Source organism: Sus scrofa, chromosome 6 (genome assembly GCF_054392235.1).
Source record: "Sus scrofa isolate SSC_HxYL_T2T_F1_AM1 chromosome 6, Sscrofa_HxYL_maternal_Yorkshire_Landrace_v2.0, whole genome shotgun sequence".
NCBI lineage: Eukaryota > Metazoa > Chordata > Mammalia > Artiodactyla > Suidae > Sus > Sus scrofa.
In genome coordinates, this window is record NC_139388.1 from 102,706,762 (window position 1) to 102,726,562 (window position 19,801).

General features: G+C 39.8%; 1 protein-coding gene across 2 annotated transcripts in view; it reads right to left on the reverse strand.

Moving 5' to 3' along the window:
- VAPA (VAMP associated protein A) overlaps positions 1–19,801 on the reverse strand; it is a 41,701-nt gene that overhangs the window by 20,597 nt on the left and 1,303 nt on the right. The window lies entirely within an intron of this gene.

Below are 19,801 nucleotides of genomic sequence, written 5' to 3' on the forward strand. Positions count from 1 at the left end.
GTCCTGCTGTCTGTGCATAAAAGTACACCAATCACCTAACAGCACCCCCCAGGTGCAGACGCACAGAGGAATTGTCTTTTCTTCTTCATTCCTTACCGGATTTTATTAAGTTATTACATGAATGTTATTTACATCAAAAAAATGTATTTTGAAAGTTTCAATTACAAAATAAACCCACAATTGTACTCTTATCTTGTACTCTCACCACAGTACTGAAAACATCAGGATTTCCAATGGCCTACAAACCAGTGCCAATCTTCAAATTCACTTGACGGAGCCAAATACAAAACCTCTCCATCTAAAGAAGATACACCCAAAGGAGGGTGCTCCTGCTGTTCTCCACTAGGCTGGATGCCTTCATGCATCCATTCTTTCACTCAGAGATCTATCAACTGTTTATTATGAGCACTGTATCACATGCTCTAAACACAAGGTTTTTCTTAAGCTTTGGTTCAATGGCCAAACAACACAGAACTGCAAAGTAAGTCCTAAACCACTTTTTGTAAAAAAAAAAAAAAAATTAGGAGTTGGGGGGAAGAATAAAGCCATTTTTTTTGTTCTTAGTTGAAGAAAAGCCTAAAGGTAGATTATACGGCTATAAACAATAAACTGAATACCTACCTGTTAATTTGGAGATGGAAGATAAACTTTAAAACTATGTCCCATGGAAGCCACACACTTCTAACCCAAAAACAATTTAAAGTGGTTTCTAAAACAATTTTAAGTTATACTTAAAAAAAAAACCCTAGACAGCTGAAATCAAAGACAACCATTAAAAAGACAAATATTATAAAGGTCCATCTTTCCTGTGTTAAATAGACAAGAATAAGCAAGCATGTCTTTTAAAACTTTAAAATATCTGGAGTTCCCGTCGTGGCACAGTGGTTGATGAATCCGACTGGGAACCATGAGGTTGCAGGTTTGATCCCTGCCCTTGCTCAGTGGGTTAAGGATCCGGCGTTGCCGTGAGCTGTGGTGTAGGTTGCAGACGCGGCTCGGATCCCATGTTGCTGTGGCTCTGGCGTACGCCGGTGGCTACAGCTCCGATCTGACCCCTAGCCTGGGAACCTCCATATGCCGCAGGAGCGGCCCTAGAAATGGCAAAAAGACCAAAAAAAAAAAAAAAAAAACAAACTTTAAAATATCTATAGGTGCTCCCGTCGTGGCTCAGTGGTTAACGAATCCGACTAGGAACCATGAGGTTTCAGGTTCAATCCCTGGCCTTGCTCAGTGGGTTGGGGATCCGGTGTTGCTGTGAACTGTGGTGTCGGTTGCAGATGCGGCTTGGATCCCGTGTTGCTGCGGCTCTGGTATAGGCCAGTGGCTACAGCTCCAATTAGACACCTGGCCTGGGAACCTCCAGATGCCACAGGTGCGGCCCTAGAAAAGAACAAACAAGACCAAAAAAAAAAAAAAAACTTTAAAATATGTATAGTATGAAGCCCAGACTGATAAAATTCCCCAACTCTGCCTGAAAAAGTTTCCCGTTTTGTTGAAAATTGGAAAATTATCTAAAACAAAGGCTTGATGGAAAAAAACAAATATAGCCAAATGAAAAGGCATTAGGAAGAGTATAGGGGCTGAGAAGAGATCTGCCTAATGCAATGAGAGGAAAAGAAATAGACTTCAAATGAAATGCCATTAAAAGGCACTTATTTCAAGTCCTAAGAGATGAAGCCTATGTTAAAGTCTGGGTTGTAAGATATTTTCTAACAAAGATTTGAAACTGTGATGAGAGGAAGGAGAGAGAAATAAGAGAACATTAGAAGAAAACATATAAAAGCAGAGAATTAGTTACAGAAAAAAAAATCAATGTAAAACAACCATTTATATCAACAAGTATGCATAGTTTTTTAAAGTACATCTATAGCATATATATGAACTACTGTCTTTTGGACAGCTTGCTTTAACTACATGGCCAAGTTAATCATTCAATTTGTATATTATTTTACACCCTTTGCTGCTTCTTCAATCCCAACTGCTTGCATTTTTGGCAAAAGGCAAACGAGTCCACCATACACTGGACAGAGGAGAGCTAAGGAGAAAGCTCCAATCTGGCCATTTTGCTCTGTGAACCCACAACATCACCGGCTAGAGACACATTTTAAACTGATAAAACTTGAATCTTCAAGACATAGATTCCATTTCTTAACAATAACATCCTCAAAATTCATAAATTACTATAGATAACTGAGAATGTGCAAAGTTTTATGGGACTACTTCAACGAGGAAATACATAAGTATGAATTTTTAAAAACAATTTTAGTAAAATAACAAAAGAAACACTTTACAAAATTTTAATATTGAAAGTCTTATATTTTCATAACATAATCATATAAGACTTTTAAAGTTTTAAACTCAGTTTTGGGTTTTTTTGGTCTTTTTTTTTGTCTTTTCAGAGCCACACCCACAGCATATGGAGGTTCCCAGGCTAGAGATTGAATTGGAGCTACAGCTGCTGGCCTACACCACAGCCATGGCAACGCCAGGTCCGAGCCTGATCTGCAACCTACACCACAGCTCACAGCAACGCTTGATCCTTAACCCACTGAGCAGGCCAGGGATCGAACCCGCAACCTCATGGTTCCTAGCTGGATTCATTTCTGCTGCGCCACGACAGGAACTCCTAAATTCAGTTTTTTAAATCTCCCCAATTTTAGAGGAAAATACCAATTGTCCAAAATAAAGCATAATAATAATCTGGTTAGAAAATGACCATGTGTCAATTTTCATCAACATAGGAATTCTCAAACAGTGCTTACATTTTACATTGCCTTATCAGGGTTTATAAATCTTAAACAATAGACTGTGATCTAGAATGAAAACTATCTAAAGATGAAGATTAACATGTTAAAATAAAAAAAACTCCACCAATTCAAAACAAGTCTTAACTGGATATATTAACCTTTATCAGTAAAAATATGAAAATACCCATAATAAACCCACCTACCAAATGAATTTGAGGTTTACTGCTCCACTCTGCCCTTCTATCCAAAGGACAATAACAGTTGCTCCCAACAGATAGTTCAGAGTCTGAGCCCATTTTCCCAGTTAAAATGGAAAACTAGCAAGTACTAATGACTATCGGCATAAGAATAACCAGATTTAATAATCATCTGGTTCCCCTCTGCGGGTCACAGAATTCCTTAATAATCTAATGAAAACCACATACTACTCCAGAAAAACATGGATAAGTAAATATTCACAACATTTTACCTTGAATTTTTTTGGAGGGTGAGGGTAAGAGGGAGATTTGGTTAGGGGGTGGTGTATTATGGATGAAAATTTACCTTTACAGGCCTTCAAAACCAGAGAAAAATTACCTGACTTATCTGTTACAACAGAGCCCTACATCCCAGGGTTGCGTGACATTAGGCCTGGGTGGTGCTGCTGCTGGGGAGACTAGCAGGGTGTCAGCCACTCTGCAGTGGCAGGGCAAAACTATACAATGCAATATTATGCCCACCCCACCAAACTCTCAAATACCCCTCCAGAAATACACACTGGTAAAAAGGCTCTTTTCTAGAAATACATCTAGTGTGTAAAACAAGAAAACTGTTCTCTCTCTCCAAAACTGGTGAATTCACCATTACAGAAAGTTATTCTACCACTGCAACCCAGCAGGACCCTGTGAGGCCCTCCTGGGCACAAAAGCCTTTCCGTGTCTTATTTGCAGGACAGAGGCATAGCGCCTCTTAGTCCTCCCTGACTTGAAACCATCCATCCTGCAGCCCTCATCTCAAATTTTGCCTATAAGAACTCCCTGAAAGCCATGGGGGAGTTCAGGCTTGAGCACAAGTCCGGGCTCCTTCAGCCCTGCAACAAACACTCTGCTCTACCTCCAAGGTTCCTGTTTGTTTGGCCTCACCTCGCATCAGGCACAGGAACCTGTGTTCGGTAACCACCAGCAACGTCACTTAGGACATGTGAATCTACTACCACACATCTGGTTCAGCTGAAAGATGTGTGCAAGTGACACACTCACATGATTCTATCCATCTCCATAAATATTCTCTTGCCCTTATTTCAAAAGGTTACAGAAAACCGTGGTTAGCCCTCTATCAGGTAACTCTTGCCATACTTCCCTTAGACCCAAAATTATTTGTTTAAGTAGGTTACAAGCATCTGGCTACTTCATTATGTCTTCTAGTAGTGCCCAAACATTGACACACCAAAATGCCTATTTCATTACAAATCGACTTTCTTCTCCTTTATGTTACAGTTAGGGTGTTATATTAAAAATTTTAATTACGTATGCTGTTAGGTAATTTTATATATGAATTTCATTTCAGGATGGTAAAAGGGACATTACAAAATATAAAATATTAAAATGGGATATTGAGTCATATAAGGTTAAAAACCACTGGATCATATCAATAATCTCCTGTTTTACTAACTGAAAACTTATCCCCTGCAATACTTAGGCAGTTAAGCCACCAAGAAAAACAAGTAAGTAGTTATTGTAAAAAAACAGCACTTAACTTTGTAGGGAAAAAAGAAGGTAGTGGGAGTTTCCATCATAGCTCAGCAGTTAATAAACCCAAGTATCCATGAGGACTTGGGTTCAATCCCTGGCCTCACTCAGTGGGTTAAGGATCTACACTATTGCTATGAGCTGCAGTGTACATCGCAGATGCAGCTTGGATCCCGCGTTGCTGTGGCTGTGGTGTAAGTTAGCGGCTACAGCTCCCATTCAACCCCTAGCCTGGGAACCTCCATGTGCCATGAGTGTGGCCCTAAAAAGACAAAAATTAAAAAAAGGAGGTGGTTAACTGGGAGAGGGTACAAGGAGGCCTGGTGCAATGCAGGCCAAGTTCTACTTCTTATCCTGAACAGTGATTACACAGCTATTTACTTTTTGATAATCCTTTAAACTGTACACATTTTTCTTTAATGAAAAACAATCACTTTTTTTGTTTTAAAGAAAGTCTGACCCTTGATGTAACCTTAAAAGAATAAAAACTGAAAAAACAGTGAAAACCAATTTTGATGACAAAGTGAGACATTAGAAGCAACTTATATGGGAAATACTGTTTTAAAAATTTCTAAAACATAGTCCCTATAAATAAGGAAAATCCTGCCATTTGTCCGATATAAATGCTTACTTTACCGTTTAGAAACAATTACTACAATAGCCCATTTTAACATTATCTGATAGTAAACTGGTTACCAATCACCAGTAACATCTTACACATACTTGCTATTTTAGAGATGAAACTTCAGTTTATATGTAAAAATAGTCCATACAAATCAAAATCCCACACAATTCAGATTTCATTTACTTGCACTTTTTGACTGGAAAAATAAATATAAAAAACTCTTTTTTTTTTTTGGTCTTTTTGCTATTTCTTCGGGCCGCTCCCGCGGCATATGGAGGTTCCCAGGCTAGGGGTCCAATCGGAGCTGCAGCCTCCAGTCTATGCCAGAGCCATAGCAACATGGGATCTGAGCCGCGTCTGCAACCTACACCACAGCTCACGGCAACGCCGGATCGTTAACCCACTGAGCAACCTCATGGTTCCTAGTCGGATTCGTTAACCACTGCGCCACGACGGGAACTCCAAAAAACTCTTAAGTTTTAATTACACAGGCGGCCCTCCTTTTTAAGTAGCCATGACACTTCCCGTTCCTAGGTATTCTGTTCTAACTCTACATTATCGTTCCCAGTAAGCCAGAAATCCTATTCTCAGCCCCAAACTCTACCCATCAGATAGAAATGTAACATACACAGATATGGCCTCTGTGAAAGAGTTGGGAAAAAAACTTGGAAACTCAAATTTCAAAAATGTTAAGAAAACTTTGAGAGCAGCTCACCCAGAAAGATGTCCTAAGTGAAACTAGCTTGCCTCCTTTACCTAAATAATGTATTTGGGGCATGAAACACCATATAACTAACTTAAATAGTTTTCTAAACCTCCCAATCTTAAAAAGAACCCAGTTAAGCTAAAAACAGCTAAAAGTAAAACCACTCTGACTAGATAATTCCTTTTTTTTTTTTTTTTTTTTTTAGGGCCGCACCACGGCATATGGAGGTTCCCAGGCTAGGGGTCCAATCGGAGCTACAGCTGCTGGCCTACACCACAGCCACAACAACTCAGGATCTGAGCTGCATTTGCGATCTACACCACAGCTCATGGCAATGCCAGACCCTTAACTCACTGCTGAACAAGGCCAGGGATGGAACCCACGACCTCATGGTTCCTAGTCAGATTCAATTCTGCTGCACCATGACAGGAACTCCTGACTAGACAATTCTTAAAAATGGTTATCATCTATCCATATTTTGATGTAAATTGCCATTAAAGTTTTCTTGCAATTACAAGCCTTGTTTAGTTGCAAAGAAAACTGACTTGGAAGAGAGAAGGGGAGAGAGAGTTAGCCTTCCCCCCAACATTTTGAACAATTTCAAACGGACAAACTGAAACAACTGAACAGTGAACAATCATATACACATTACCTAGACTCTACAATTAATATTTTGCCATTATTTGCTTTGACACCTATCAAACCACCTAGCCACCTCTGTCCATCTCCATCCTTCTTATTTTGATGCATTTCAAAGTAACATTCCTAAACAACCTCAGCATGCATATCAATTGAGTTCAACAATATCTACTTACTGAGAAGAGAATCAAGTTTTAATTCAGGATATTCAGTCCTGAATATAGCATGGAGGACTTCAGAAATAGAAAAGGCCTCTGCGATGCAGTTCAAGAATAAACAGGCAACGCAGATGAACATTAACTCATACTCTGTGACGTCTATTCAGATCCGCTACTCAGAGGCCTGCTGAGGACCATTCTCCATGGTCCCTAGCATTTCTGCACCTTTTGCAACACTATGGTAAACAGTCTTGGAGAATAACATCCCTCTCCCGAGGAGAGGGCAGGTTTCTTTACTGTCCAATGTGATGAAGTTTAGCTCTTCCTCTGGAAAAAGGTCAGGTAGGTTTCTGTGCAGCCCATGAGGAAAGATTCATCACACAATTCAAGATTTCTTTAGCCAAGAAACAAACCCAGCATGTGGGCAGTGTCCTCCTAAACTGAACCCCTTTGTGTTGCCCCCGTGGAACGTGAGGCAAAGGAAAAGAACACAAATATGGAGCCCATGAGGCTGCAGTGCCCTGGATGTCCTCTGTCTCTAAACCCAGGAGTCTCCTGTCTTCTGCCACACCCATAAAAGGGTGGCAGGCTAACGTTTCAGACCCTTCAGCAGTTCCTGAGACACTCTCTTTCCCTGGCTGGGAGGACCAGGCTGAGTAAGCTATTGGATGATTAATACCAGACACCACGACAAACAAGCATGCATCTCCAAGGAGAAACAAGGCTGACCACACAATGCCCTGGGCACAGTACCAGTACCACTACCTCTCCCACACGCCTTCTTCCACTGCTTATGCACATGTCTTATCTCACCCACCATCAGCTTCCTGAGAAGAAACCCATCCCTGAAGGAAGTGGAGTGAACACAGGCCTTAACTGGAGTATTGCTGAGTAGTCACATGGACTCTTCTTAATCAACAGGTAATAACACCACAAAATATCAGATGTATGCATGCTTTGTTTCAAATGCTATGACTCCAGGTATTCATAAATCATTTATTCCAACATCATGTTTTCACTTCTTCATCCTGTCTGTACTGAAAAAGAATAGGTTAAAAATCCTAATGAGGAAGGCTGGACACTCAGCTCAAATACAATATATAAATAACATGTATATACTTTATAAAATATAAATAGCATAGCCATAGCAAAGTCGGTAATGACTACTTCAATGTTTCCATAGGTTTTAGCAAATTAACAGCTATATCACTGATTAAACAGTTTTCCAGTAACATAGGGATGATGTTGCTGAATGTGTCCTGTTAATTTAATCACACATCTGAATTATATGCTGTGTAGTACACAGAATAAGAATTTTCACAGTAATCATAGCATGGCAGCAGCAGTAATAGTAAAACCAGTGATAACACAAGTTTTTAAAATCTAGCCTTCACTGGGTACTCACCATGTATCAAGAAGTTTGCATGAAGTATGCCATTTAACCCTCATAACAAGCCTATGATATTGATACTTTTTTTTTCTGTTTTTTTTAGGGCCGCACCCACAGCATATGGAAGTTCCCAGGCTAGGGGTCTAATCGAAGCTACAGCTGCTGGCCTCTGCCACAGCCACAGAAAGGCCAGATCCAAGCCGTATCTGCAAACTACACAAAAGCTTATGGCAGGGCCGGATCCTTAACCCACTGAGCAAAGCCAGGGATCAAATCCACGTCCTCATGGATTTGTTACTGATGGATGAATACTCATCAGGTTTGTTACTGCTGTGCCATCATGGGAGCTCCAAGGTTGATACTTTTATCACTTATTATCCTCATTGCACAGATGAATCAACTCTGACTCAGAAGTTACAACACTCGTCCAAGGTCATACAAGTACAAAGAAATGTGCATGGGGAGTCCAAGCAGGCTGGCCTCCAGAGCCTGAATGCTCATAAATTCCATGTATTTTATGCAAACTACCTAGCTACATGTATTTCCTAATTCATAAGCCATTCCAGGTAGATTTCTGCAGCATTAAAGCATGAAACTGTAGTCAAATCAGTAATATAAGAAGATTTTAAAATGGATATTCTATTTCCCTTGGTTCTGCAGGTCAACGACAAACATTTCTGGAAACAAGTATCAAACGCCGAGAAAATAGGGTTTTTTTAATTGTTTTATGTCAAAGAAAGCCCTAAAACATCTTCACTACAAATTTTTTTTAAATGAAGTCACCTTAATTATCTTTTCTATGTATTTTCCCCCAAACACACTGAAATCTCGGACATAAGCAAACGTAAGTTCCATGAAGACTGGGTCTTTGTTCTGTTGGCAGCTGCCAAGACAACCCACGGCATAGCAGGTACTAAATAAATACTGTTATACAAATATTGCTGTAAAAATAAACAGTACCACTTTCTGGGAAACAAAATGAGTCAATTATATTCAAGAAGGTTTAGTTATTGAAGTACTAAACATATCTTTTTACGAGGTTTAATTACCATTAATTACAAGAGTATGGACCCTGAGATTAATACAAAGTCAAACTTCACTATTTTATTTAAACCACTAACATTTAAGAAAAGTTTTGATTATGTACACTACTTCACTGCCCCTGTTTATCTGTATTATATAATCAACAAAGAATTTCAAAATGTATCATGAAAAGTCTCCAAAATTCACTTAATATAGTGTATGGTCAAAAAAAACAAGTTTTCCCACTCTAGAAGCATAAAGTTATAATTAGAAGTGACCAATAGAGAGAAACCATGTCTTTTATTTCTTTTGCTCCACTTTCAGCTAACATAGCAGTGTTCCAATCACAGTTAAATACCCACCCACCCATCACCTTTCCATGAAAAAGCACTTATGCCTCCTTCAAAAATCAAAGCACTTAAACTTCATTCCTCTGGAAGCCTGGGGTTGGGGTTTTGCTACTGATGTATTGACTTGAAAAAAGCCTAACACAGTGCGCTGAGTTAGAGGCTTAAGATCTAAAACCATTAACAAGGTGACTGATCTCAAGCACATCAGCTAACTTCTCTAGCACATTTAACCCTTCACTTTAGCTTAGCAGACAAAACCACTCCACAGCTCCTCTCAGCTCTAAAATTATGTGACATTTATGAACGCCCTCGCTTACTGCCTTAATTAAATAATACCTACTCTAAGGTAAGATGGCAGGTAAGTCAACCCTAAAATACATGGATATTTTGTAAAAGCTACCATAAACATTTCAGGAGTACTTTTTCTGGCCCTCTGATGCACAGGCTGCTCACTCTGACCTAAAACATCGGAGTTCCCATGGTGGCGCAGTGGTTAACGAATCCGACTAGGAACCATGAGGTTGCGGGTTCAGTCCCTGCCCTTGCTCAGTGGGTTAATGATCCGGCGTTGCCGTGAGCTGTGGTGTAGGTTGCAGATGCGGCTCGGATCCCGTGTTGCTGTGGCTCTGGCGTAGGCCGGCAGCTACAGCTCCGATTCGACCCCTAGCCTGGGAACCGCCATATGCCGCGGGAGCGGCCCAAGAAATAGCAAAAAGACAAAATACAAAAAACAAACAAACAAACAAAAAAATCTCTGTGACCAGTCCTGAAAACAAGTGGGAAAGAGTAAACAATAAATTGTCCTTACACAGAGGTAGAACATTTTGATTTGTAACTTTTTTTTTTCTTTTTAGGACTGCACCTGTGCCATACAGAAGTTCCCAGGCTAGGCTCAGTGGTTAATGAATCCGACTAGGAACCATGAGGTTGCGGGTTCGATCCCCGCCCTTACTCAGTGGGTTAAGGATCCGGCGTTGCCGTAAGCTGTGGTGTAGGTCACAGATGTGGCTCGGATCCTGAGTTGCTGTGGCTCTGGCGTAGGCTGGTGGCCACAGCTCCGATTCAACCCCTAACCTGGGAACCTCCACATGTTGCGGGAGCAGCCGAAGGAATGACAAAAAGACAAAAAGACAAAAAAAAAAAAAGAAGAAGTTCCCAAGCTAGAGATAGAATCAGAGCTACAGCTGCTGACCTACACCACAGCTCAGGGCAACGCCAGATCCTTAACCCACTGAGCGAGGCCAGGGATTGAACCTTCGTCCTCATGGATACTAGTCAGATTCATTTCCACTGAGCCAAGACAGGTACTCCCTGATGTGTAACATTTTTATATAAAACATATGTCCTTCCACTACCTAACTTTCTAAAGAAAACTAACATGTACACACACCAATTAAAAAATATTTTAGGAGTTCCCGTCGTGGCGCAGCGGTTAACGAATCCAACTAGGAACCATGAGGTTGCAGGTTCGGTCCCTGCCCTTGCTCAGTGGGTTAACGATCCGGCGTTGCCGTGAGCTGTGGTGTAGGCTACAGATGCGGCTCGGATCCCGCGTTGCTGTGGCTCTGGCGTAGGCCCTGGGCTACAGCTCCAATAGACCCCTAGCCTGGGAACCTGCATATGCCGTGGGAGTGGCCCAAAGAAATAGCAAAAAAAGACCAAATAAATAAATAAAATAAAAAATATTTTAAATTCTTGAATCCAAGATTAAACATTAAGTATGCATGCCACTGAAATTAATAGCATTTTGAAAACAGAAGTGTTCCATATCTAAAGACTTTTATATTAATTTTTAAAATCTAGGTAGAGAGGATGGAAGAAAATAAAAGAGAAATGGATATTTCAGGAGAAATTGAAATATTTTTAGAATCATTTACAGATCTAAAGCTCTCCTTAGAGTAGAAGTGAAATATTTATAACATTAGAAAATGATCACAATAATATCAACTAAAAATTTCAGGATATAAGAGTTGTACACAGAAAACAAAAAAATATCATGTTAACAGTGGTTATTTGTAGGTGGTATGATTTAATAATTTTTATTTGCTGCGTAGTGTTCTATACTTTTTCAGCTTTCTATATTAAACAGATTTTTATCATCGGAAGGGACTTTTAAACGTATATTCACATTAACCTGTTCATAAAATCTTTTACTTATTTATTTTTTTTGTCTTTTCGCCTTTTCTAGGGCTGCACCTGCGGCATATGGAGGTTCCCAGCCTAGGGGTTCAATAGGAGCTACAGCTGCTGGCCTCACCACAGCCACAGCAACTCAGGATCCAAGCCGAGTCTGCGTCCTACACCACAGCTCACAGCAATGCCGGATCCCTGGCCCGCTGAGGGAGGCCAGGAATCAAACCCAAAACCTCATGGTTCCTAGTTGGATTCATTAACCACTGAGCCATGACGGGAACTCCAAAATCTTTTATTTTTAAAGCAGTGGGGGATCTGAAAAGATTCAGAAAAAGGTACCTTTGGGCAGTGGGAACAGTACTTAGAAAACAAGACCAAGCGATTCATCTCCTGTATAAGCTAAAAAAATAAAATTTGTTCATAGAGAAAACAAACTAAATAAGAAACACACTCTGTGATATAAAGGTACTCTATACCTTTAAAGGTATTGCAGTCACTCCAATTCACGTCAGATTATCCAAGAACCAAAATAAAAGTGTGTGCGCATATATATATAGATATATATGCACATACACATATGTGTAAGCATATATGGATGATTAATATATGGAAGTATATGGCTACAAAATAAAGGCTGTCAAAATGTAGGTCCATAAGAAACCTGTATTGCAAACTTGTATTTTAAAGCCTTCTCATATTACCACTTCTTTAATTAACATACCTGTTTTTAATGGTAATGGAATACAAGCATTTTCTTTAAAAACTGAAATACACAAAACTAAACTTCTCATTCATTTAAACCTGAATTTTGAAAATGGGACCAAATCTTGATAACTCCAGTTACAGATAACATTCCAAATGCCAGAGAAAAGTAACTAAGTAGACCAAGGCATACAAACAACACAATATCAAAACTGGAATCTATTTGAATGTTTTGTCTATAAAAATTTAGGACATAAATTATGACATATCAAGTCTAGTTTACTTCTATAAAGTGAAACAGGGGTCACAACCTAAAATTGAACATATTCTCATAAATTTCATAATCTAATCTTACCCTAAGCACTCAACCCAAAAACTACTCAAACTCATCAACAAATTTACCAAAGGAGCAGGATATAAGATTAACATTCAGAAATCAGTCTCATTTCTGTATACTAACAATGAAATATTAGAAAAGGAATACAAAATTCAAAATCTAATCTTATTTAAGCAAGGAATTTTATTACGAAAAATAAAATCACACTTGAGTTTATCATAAAGAGATAAGCAATCTCAATGACACAGAAAAGACTGCATTCAAGAGAAAGTGATGCCTGGAAACACAAGATCTCTTCTGCCTGCTGTTCTCTCCCTCTTCTCTCTTAACTAGTTACTTTTGCTAGCACATGGCCCAAGTCAGCCACGGTCTCCAAGCCCATGTGACCTTAAAAGTCTAAAGCCTGTCACATTCAAAGAGGAGGAATCAAAATGGTGTCCAGTCACTATTTACACTGGCTGGCCTTGAGAAAGGGGCCCATCACCCAACCAGTCAGCACTATCTGGAGCAAGAGGGATCCTCTGAACTTACATACTGCTTAGGCCCACTTGCCTCCTTAATACTGTCTATGAGCAAGGCCCAGTCTCTGAGAAATAAATACCCAAAACAAATCTACCATACATCTCACAAGAGACCATCAATTGGTACTGAAGTAAGAGATCAATGAAACTTAACAGACTTTATGTGTATTTGTGAAGCTGCAGATTAGATTTGCTTTCAAACAAACAAGGTTTTCTAGTTGTCTTTATATGCCTTGATCTGTGAACTGTTATTAGATGGTTACAGATTTGCTTTCTACTCACCTTATATAACTGCCTTATTTTATTTTTTTAAATTTATTTTTATTTATTTATTTATTTTTTGTCTTTTTGCCTTTTCTAGGGCCACTCCTGAGACATGTGGAGGTTGCCAGGCTAGGAGTCTAATCAAAGCTGTAGCCACCGGCCTACACCAGAGACACAGCAACGAGGGATCCAAGCTGCGTCTGCGACCTACACCATAGCTCACGGCAACGCCAGATCCTTAACCCACTGAGCAAAGCCAAGGATCCAACCCTTGACCTCATGGTTCCTAGTTGGATTCGTTAACCACTGTGCCACGACAGGAACTCCTATAACTGTCTTATTTAAAAAAAAAAAAAAAGATTTTAACTATGTAAAAGCTTAAGTTATTAATAAAAGATAAAGTAATGAAACAATATAATCTCTCAAAGTATCATGTCTAATAACAAAATAAATTTTTTCTCCTACTATAAAAAGCACTGAACTGTCACTGTAGAAACCTTGGAAAACAGAGAAGTAAAAAGAAAAAGTGAAAAGAGCTAATGACTGCTAACCTTATTTTCTTTCTGATCTTTTTCCTCCCACATATTACCATAAATGCACTCATATTAATGGACTTTTCAAGGGAGGAACAAGGCTGTCATCACCAATCCACCTGACATTGCTAGAAGTCAGAAAACCAGACGTTACACACATGACAAATTCCATTATGAAGTATTTTTACCAAAAAACATTGAAAACTGTGGAGTTCCCGTTGTGGTGCAGTGGTTAAAGAACCTGATTAGGAACCACGAGGTTGTGGGTTCGATCCCTAGCCTCGCTCAGTGGGTTAAGGATCCGGCATTGCTGTGAGCTGTGATGTAGGTCACAGATGTGGCTCAGATCCCACGTGGTTCTGGTGTAGGTGGCGGCTACGGCTCCAATTAGACCCCTAGCCTGGGAACCTCCATATGCCAAGGGTGCGGCCCTAGAAAAGACCAAACAAACAAACAAACATTGAAAACTGAATCTTCAAGCCCTTAACTCTAAATTCAATTTACAGGAAAATACATATTAGAAACATCAAGAGGAGTTCCCGTGGTGGCGCAGTGGTTAACGAATCCGACTAGGAACCATGAGGTTGCGGGTTCGGTCCCTGCCCTTGCTCAGTGGGTTAATGATCCGGCGTTGCCGTGAGCTGTGGTGTAGGTTGCAGATGCGGCTCGGATCCCGAGTTGCTGTGGCTCTGGCGTAGGCCGGTGGCTACAGCTCCGACCGGCCCCTAGCCTGGGAACCTCCATATGCCGCGGGAGCGGCCCAAGAAATAGCAACAACAACAACAACAACAAAAAAGACAAAAGACAAAAAAAAAAAAAAAAAGAAACATCAAGAATATGGGACATTCCATTGGACAATGACTTGATCTTTTCAACAAGTAAATACCACGGTAAAAAAGACGTGGCAAAGGCACTGCTGAATATTAAGATGACTTGGATACTTGATAACAAAGTGCAGTGCATTTGCTGAATGAACCAACTAAACAAAAGGACTATGGGAAATTTTCAATAGACTAAATGTCAGATGACTAAAGAATTATTTTTGAAGTGACATGTGTCACGATTATGTAAAGAAAATGTCCCTTGGGAGTTCCCCGGTGGCCTAGTGGTTAAGGACTGGGAGTTGTCACTGCTGTGGCTTAGATTCAATCGCTGGCCTAGGAACTTTCCATATGCCATGGATGCAGCCAAAAAAAAAAAAAAAAAAGAAAAGAAAAAAGAAAGAAAATGTCCCTTTTTTTGTTTATTAGAATCACACATGCAAGTATTTAGGTTTGAAGGGTTCTGATAGCCAAAATTGGTTTAAAATACTGCATCAATAAAAAAGCTTTAATTTTTCATAACGTATTGCAGTAACCCCCCAAAACAGTAAAATACTAATAATCATTAAATTTATGTATGTTACCAAATTCAAGTGTTTAGAGATTTTATCAATGTTTGAAAGTTTTCATAAGAAATTTTAAACTTAGAAGAATTTGAGTCACATTTCAGTTGTAACAAACCCAGTAAATAAGCATTTGCAAATAACAGCAAACATGTAATTTTCTTTTAAACCAACTTTTATGAGAGAAAGCAAGATCCATCCTATATTAAGTAGTAGGTACAAGGTAGGTCGGTAGTAGTTCAAAGGACAGGTAAGAGTTCACTGAAAGGTCAGGCAAGGTAAGCCCCAAAAGCAGCAAGAAAGAGAGTACCTCTGAGAAAATAAAAGGGTCCTTTACAACAGATGCTCTTCACAGACCATCTCTATATGATTAAGGAAGGTCTTACCAGTACAGTAAACCAACAAGAAAATTACCAACAATCACAAAACACTAAACTTTGAAAATAAAACTTTATTAAATAAAATACCAAACTCTGAAGAACTTAAATCAATCAAGGCCTCCCAATTTTTTATATACGTATTTTTCCATTTCATAGAAGGAGCAGGTCTAGCACCAGTGTGGATGACAGGCTGGAGAGGAGAACCCTGGAGAAAAGGGGAGCAGCCTCTGACTAGTGGAGAAAAGAGAACACCTCAAGTCAAGAAATGAAAATGACCCCAAGCCCGGAACCCTCCCTGCAAGTCACCTCTGCATTACAAACTAGCTTATTTAATGAGATCACTCTCCACGCCCCTGGTCCTCAGCCAGGGGGCGTTTTTCCTCAGTCACCCCTTCAGTTCCGTCAGCTAGAAACCTCAGAGCATGGAGGTGCTCCACTCCCTCCCAGTGCACATACCTAACATATCCCCAGGGCTCACCTGCCGCACCCTCCTTCACTTTTCCCCACCACCAACACCAGTCCCCAGTCCAAGCTGTTACCTCCTGCATGGATGGCCGAGACAGCCTATTTCAACTCTCTCCCCTCTAATACTACTTCATATCACTGCCAAGAGTGATGACACTCCGTTACCACGGCACCTCTACTGGTCTTCCCCCTCAGATCCCCTCAGTGGGTCAGGATAAGAACAAAACTTCTTACTAGACTTACCAAACCAAAACCACAGTCGGCCTGGCTGATTGCACTACTGTCACACTGCCTTTCAGCCTTGTAAATAACAGGAGAGGTGACTGAACATGTTGAACAGCAGGTAAATGTTTACGTTCCTTTGGCCACAGGATCCGTGTACATGCTGCTGCTATTGCATTTTCCTTTCTTCTTCCCCTAGATAACATCTACTCATTCTTGGAAAACCTTAGTCCAGCTTCGGCAGCCTTCCCCTGTTCCATCAAGTCCCCTGCTCTGCGTTCTCACCACAGCTTCACATGCCTCTTACATACCTACATCTCCTCTGATCATCTGACTAGTGTCTACCGCTTCCATGAGAACTGCTTTATGAAAATAAACATTGTGTTTAACTCAAAACTGTAGTTCCAACACTTATTCACCATGCATTACATATAGCAGAAAGTCAAATCTTTCTTGTATAACTGAGTGAATTAAAACAAATAAATGAATTTAGAAACAGAACTGCATTAAACAAGATAGATTCAAGAGTTATCTCTGGGATGTGGAAATACATTAGATGTGCACAGCATTTCTGGTATGAGTAATCACAATGCCACTATAAATTTTTTTTTTAATATAGGACTAAGAGAAGGCTTGGGTAGTAAAAAACCACTTTGGGATATGCTGAGTTTGAGACATCTGACTAACATTCAAATCCAGAGAGGCAAGAACTAATTAGTATGTGATCTAAAGCTGATTTTAAGTCTGATTTAAACACAGACTTGGGTGTGTACCAATGTGTGCAAAGAGAGAACGAGGAGAAAGAAAAGGCCTCAAAACAAGGAGAGTGAACAAGGAAAGTTCAGAGTGAGACAAAACTGAAACCAAATCAGAATCTCAGAAACATTAGTATTTAAGAAAAAGGAGGTGACAAAGGAGATGATGAAGAGAGCAAGAAGAAAATTAGAAAACTGTGTTACAGAAGTCAAAGGAACCAAGTTTTTAAAGAGTAACTATCTCAATAATGCCAAGTGCCAAAGAGGGTCAAGAGAGACAGAGACTGGCAAAGAACACAGTGCAATCAGTAGGTAGTGAGGACAGACAGCCATCTCGGGAACAGAGAAGAGGCGCCGGACACAAGGAACTCAACTCCTTTTCCAAGAAGTCTGGATGCAAAGGAAGGGACGTGCAGGGAGGAGCTGGGAGTCCATGAAGTGTGGTGTTTGCTGATTTGTTTTAAAAATGAAAGAGGGAGTTCCCGTCGTGGCGCAGTGGTTAATGAATCCAACTAGGAACCATGAGGTTGCGGGTTCGGTCCCTGCCCTTGCTCAGTGGGTTGACGATTCGGCGTTGCTGTGAGCTGTGGTGTAGGTTGCAGATGCGGCTCGGATCCCGAGCTGGCTACAGCTCCGATTTGACCCCTAGCCTGGGAACCTCCATATGCCGCGGGAGCGGCCCAAAGAAATAGCAAAAAGACAAAAAAAAAAAAAAAAAATGAAAGAGTATGTGTGTTTTTACATTTAAAGAAGAAGCCAGAGGTTGAAGACATGACAGAAAAAACACCTGATGGAGCAGGGTCTGAGTCATGAAAGATTTTTACCTTAACCAGCAAAAAAGAGCTATCAAGCCTGGAGAAGAGATGGGTTTTTCCTTCTCAAAAGAAAGTGTGGATGTGAGCAGATGAAAGGTGTTACAAGAGGAGACAGCACATGACAGAAGTGCTCACGAGCTACACTAAAATAGACTGTCATCCAGTGGGCAATTGAAAGCTCCTTAAAAACTGAAGGAATGAAACAGTAAGATGACTTCTATGTCCTGGGGGGAGGGGGTCACCTCAGAGGTCTAATGGGGCCACTGTCTAATAGGCATTACCTGAAAATACCTCAACACATGCCAAATACCACCAAGAGGAGGAGCAGTCTATACCCTCACTTGGGCCACTTTCGAGCACCGTGTTGCTATTCGAAGGTGCTTTGGCTGACACACCACGTGTCCCTTGTCCCTCAGAGAGCTTACTTCTCCTTACTGATTTGTTATTGTTAATGGGCCACCTTTAATGCAATGGTTTGGGTCTGTTTCCCTCTTTCTCTAATCATGAGGTGGAAGAAAATATCCACAACTTATTTTCTAAACCTTCTTCTCCAAACTTTCCTCCAAAACTAATAAAAGGCTGAAAAAAAAAAAGTTGTATAATACAAAGGAAGAAATTTTATGATCAAAAAAAAAAAAAAAAAGCAAGAAAGAAAGGAAAAGTCTCTCACATGTAAGTACCAAATTTCAAATCTGAATTCTAGGTCAAATTACTGCCAGGACCAAAAAACAGAATTTGAAAATATTTACCTCTTTTTCTTTACTAATTCAATAAATGAACTACTTTAGAATTCTTTACATTATTATTAAAGTACTTTCATAAACAACTGTATAAAACAATAAACTTCCAAATAAAATATTGTGGTATATAGAAAACGTATTAAGTTGGTATCAGCTTCTCCACAATTGGGCAAAGTGGTGATAATTCATATCAAGATAACTGAACATGAACTGCATGGAACAGAAAAATTCACCACCCAATCACAGAAGGATTAAATCACTCATTCTTGGAGAAATCACCTTAATCAAATGTAGTCAAAATAGTTCAAATAAACCTACCAGAAGGTGACATTCTGAAAAACTATCCTTTGACTTTTGCTTAAACTAAAAATTACAGGTGACTTAGGGCAAAATTAAAGGCTTTTTCTCTCTTAAAGAAGACACTGTAAGTTTTAAATGAGTCTCCTCACTTAATGTTGAACTGCTCATTAGAAAGTCAAAGCAAATTATTTACCTTTGACTAAGACAACTTTTAAGAAGCAATCAAATGACACCAAATGTCACTTCCTAATTCATCCTACCCCTCCTCTTTCCCAGGCCTCCCCATTACCCACCTTAAACTGCACACAGCAAACCACTAGGTATTTAAGTATAAGTCAACCTTCTCTCACATCCCTGGAAGAGCAAATCATTCCCTTCCCCAGCCCTCCCCCTCCTCTTCCCCATTTGAAAACAAGCTTCCTAAGCAAGGGCAGGGGAGGAGGAGGAAGGGACTTCTTTCCTCATGCTTGCTCTGCATCTATTACAGCATCTATACGCCTTCCTGTCTCCTTCTAAGATAAAACATAACACATTTTACTGTTGTTGACTGTGCGTTTTCCCCATCAAACTACAAACTATGGATCTTTTCTCCACCTTGCTTAGCTGATACCTCTGGAATAAATTACTCCTTGTTGAGTATCTTAAACATAGACATGTCACCAAGCTTTTAATAGTGTTTACTAAACAACGTGTCCCTATAAATTCCTCAATGAAAAACTTTTTTAAAAAGTCAATTGATGTCCAAACTTTAAAAGGCCTTGTGAATTACTTTCATCCATAACACAAGAACAACCTGTTCTATATCATAGCCAATAATTCTTCAATATCTTAACTAGGTTAAATATATTTTACGTCACTGTGTAGAGTCTACGATTGTTTTTTTAA